Source organism: Triticum dicoccoides, chromosome 3B, assembly GCF_002162155.2.
Source record: "Triticum dicoccoides isolate Atlit2015 ecotype Zavitan chromosome 3B, WEW_v2.0, whole genome shotgun sequence".
NCBI lineage: Eukaryota > Viridiplantae > Streptophyta > Magnoliopsida > Poales > Poaceae > Triticum > Triticum dicoccoides.
Genome location: NC_041385.1, coordinates 56,787,455 through 56,791,526, shown reverse-complemented (window position 1 = coordinate 56,791,526; position 4,072 = coordinate 56,787,455).

Below are 4,072 nucleotides of genomic sequence, written 5' to 3'. Positions count from 1 at the left end.
CTATCAAACAGTCATGGCTATAAACATGCTATGCTGTTTTTATGCTGACTGTTGAATGATTCAACACAATCATGCAGTCCCTATCTAGAAACCCCTACCACTCTTCCACCCCATTAGCCATCCCAGGAACGCTATTGCAAGTTTCCACCTCAGACTCTGTTTCAAGTTAACACGTGCAAGCAAAAAAACGTAACAAAAATGGCAGTGGCGAGTACCTCACTACAAGAAATATGTCAACTTATGACCTTCTGTCAGTGACCCTGGAAGAATTGGTCATAGATTTATGACCATTTGAGACCAATTGGTCAAAAGCTGTTCGAGGGGCTCCAAACCCTAAACCATTGCGACCATTTTGGTCAGAAAGGTCATAATTTCCTTACATGAAATGGTCATAAAGCTAACAGTGCTAGTCCGCTGCCTTATTTCTAGTTGTTAACGACCAATATAGATGGTCATAGCCTTGTAAATTATGGTGGGTTGCTATGACTAGGCGCCACCTCATCAGTTTTGCCTATGTGTCATGTCCATGTGGCAGTTTTTGCCCTAGGTTGTGAAGCAACCTATATTTCTGTCATTCCCAAATTTTCCAAAAAAATCTCATAAATTCTTTGGGTCATATCTTAGTCAAATATGTAAAAACCTTCCTTGCCTAGTTCAAAAATAATTAAAAATATTCATTTCCCTATTCTGTTCAGAGTAACAGTTTGTGAAGGAAGTACCACTTTGGCATGTCCAAATAGTATCCATTTTCTACAATGCTTTCCTATGCCCAAATAACCATCCTCCACCAAATGACAGCTCAATCCATTCATTATTTTGAGCCGAGCTTCAACATTCGTATTTATGTCCAGTGTGGTGGTTTGCAAAGCAAGTACCACCTAGGCTCCTCCTTTTGAGCTGAAAATTTGTGAAAACGGTCTTCTTAGTAACTGATCATCCTCAGCCAAAACTCACGCCCATTAGCCATGTACATTTCCGTACCGCTAATCAAACACTTGGCTGTTAATTCATGTTTGAGCATCGATTGGTCTCCTCGTGAGAATCTTATGTTGTAATTTTCTTCCTAGCACCAACCTGGGGAGTGCCCAGCCCACTAGACATGCCTAGGCCGCCCAGAACACATGGCAACGCCACGGTCACGCGGTGACCACGCGGCGGGCATGCGAGTTTACGCGCTCTAGAGTTGGGGCCCTCGGCCACCACCCAAACCTCGACGTATCGCCACCAAACCATGTATTTATGATTAAATAGGTCCTTATGTAACTAGAAATGATTTTTGGAAAAAATAAATAGCAAACTATGAGGCAGCTGCAGTTCAAATTTGACCCGCTTCCAACTGAATCGGCAGAAATTTGTCTTTTTCACGAGAGGTGGATCAAAATATTTTACACCAGACTATTTTGTCAATTGTGCATTAAATATGGCCTAGTATTTTATAAAAATGATTTGGTCCAATTTTGCAACAATTATTTGGTAGTTCCTTCACAAAAAAACCTCCTTTCGGTCACTCGAAAAATGGAAAATGGTTTTTTCGTCCAACGAAAATGAAAACTTCCTTAGGCAACATTGTTTTCCATTCCAATATGCACCCTTGTGCACAATATGAGATCATTTGAACAAACTATGCCATGAATGTGGCCATAAGATTGATCATTTGGCTTGAAAGTCATTGATCTCCACACATCATAGCTCATTTCTGAGAATACTTTTTTAAAATAATTGCCGTATTACAAGTTTGTTATTTTTCCTAGGAACTTGGCCACATATGATGACACAATGCGAAGGTTTCCTAATTTTTTGATTTTTTTTTGAATTTTTTATACCCGTTTCAAAATGCGGTCAAAACGGCGGGAATGACCGTTCCTAGCTAGTGGTTGAATCTTGGAATTTTATTGGTGTTTCTCTGATTAAATAGATACTTATGTACCTAGAAATGATTTTTGTAAAAAATAAATAGCAAACTATGAGGCAGCTGCAGTTCAAATTTGACCCGCTTCCAACTGAATCGGCGGAAATTTGTCTTTTTCACGAGAGGTGGATCAAAACTTTTTACACCCAACCATTTGGTCAATTGTGCATTAAATATGTCCTAGTATTTTAGAAAAATGATTTGGTCCAATTTTGCAACAATTATTTGGTAGTTCCTTCACAAAAAAACCTCCTTTCGGGCACTCAAAAAATGAAAAATGGTTTTTTCGTCCAAAGAAAATGAAAACTTCCTTAGGCAACATTGTTTGCCATTCCAATATGCACCCTTGTGCACAATATGAGATCATTTGAACAAACTATGCCACGAATGTGGCCATAAGTTTGATCATTTGCCTTGAAAGCCATGAATCTTGAGAGATGATAGCTCATTTCTGAGAACACTTTTTTAAAATAATTGACGTATTACAAGTTTGTTATTTTTCCTGGGAACTTGGCCACATATAATGACACAATGCGAAGGTTTCCCAATTTTTTGATTTTTTTGAATTTTTTATGCCTGTTTCAAAATGCGGTCAAAACGGCGGGAATGATCGTTCCTAGCTAGTTGTTGAATCTTGGAATTTTTTGGTGTTTCTCTGATTAAATAGATACTTATGTACCTAGAAATGATTTTTGGAAAAAATAAATAGCAAACTATGAGGCAGCTGCAGTTCAAATTTGACCCGCTTCCAACTGAATCGGCGGAAATTTGTCTTTTTCACGAGAGGTGGATCAAAACTTTTTACACCCAACCATTTGGTCAATTGTGCATTAAATATGTCCTAGTATTTTAGAAAAATGATTTGGTAGTTCCTTCACAAAAAAACCTCCTTTCGGGCACTCGAAAAATGAAAAATGGTTTTTTCGTCCAAAGAAAATGAAAACTTCCTTATGCAACATTGTTTGCCATTCTAATATGCACCCTTGTGCACAATATGAGATCATTTGAACAAACTATGCCATGAATGTGGCCATAAGATTGATCATTTGGCTTGAAAGCCATTGATCTCCACACATGATAGCTCATTTCTGATAACACTCTTTTGAAATAATTTCCGTATTACAAGTTTATTATTTTTCCTGGGAACTTGGCCACATATCATGACACAATGCGAAGGTTTCCCAATTTTGTGATTTTTTTTGAATTTTTTATGCCCGTTTCAAAATGCGGTCAAAACGGCGGGAATGACCGTTCCTAGCTAATGGTTGAATCATGGAATTTTTTTGGTGTTTCTCTGATTAAATAGGTACTTATGTACCTAGAAATGATTTTTGTAAAAAATAAATAGCAAACTATGAGGCAGTTGCAGTTCAAAATTTACCCGCTTCCTACTGAATCGGCGGAAATTTGTCTTTTTCACGAGAGGTGGCTCGAAACTTTTGACACCCGACCATTTGGTCAATTGTGCATTAAATATGTCCTAGTATTTTATAAAATTGATTTGGTACAATTTTGAAACAAATATATGGTAGGTCCTTCACAAAAAAACTCATTTTGGGCACTCAGAAAATGGAAAATGTTTTTTTGCCAAAAAACTCATTTCTCACGACACATTTTTAAAGATATTTATCTTATTTCATGTTTGTTATTTTTCCTAAAAACTTATTCACACTTGGTGACACAATGAGAAGGTTTTCCATTTCCTTTTTGAATTTTCAGGTCATAAAATAGTTGATATGATTTTAACACGCTATTTTTAGTCAACCACGACCAATTTAAATGGTCATAACGTGGTACTACTTTCTGATTGGTCCGTGGACATCTCACGCGGATCGTGCATCAGACACCGTCGGATACTCGGGGATCCAACGGTAGTCCTCAGCCCTTCTACACTAACCCCGAAACCCTAGCTCTGTGGTCATTTTCCATCCACCCCCCCTCCCCCGCCTCCTTTCTTCCCCTTGCTCTCTTCTCCTCCATCGCGCCCTTCTCGATCCGGCGGAGCTCCTCTCGATCCCGTCCCCTTCCTCCCCGCCGTCTTCTTTCTCGCGACGCCGCACCCTCCCCGCTAGCCCCTCGCTCCCTTCTCCACCTTATCACGCTCCCTCTCCTCCCCCAACTCCACAACCCAACCACCCACCCTTCCCCCAGATCTGATCGAGG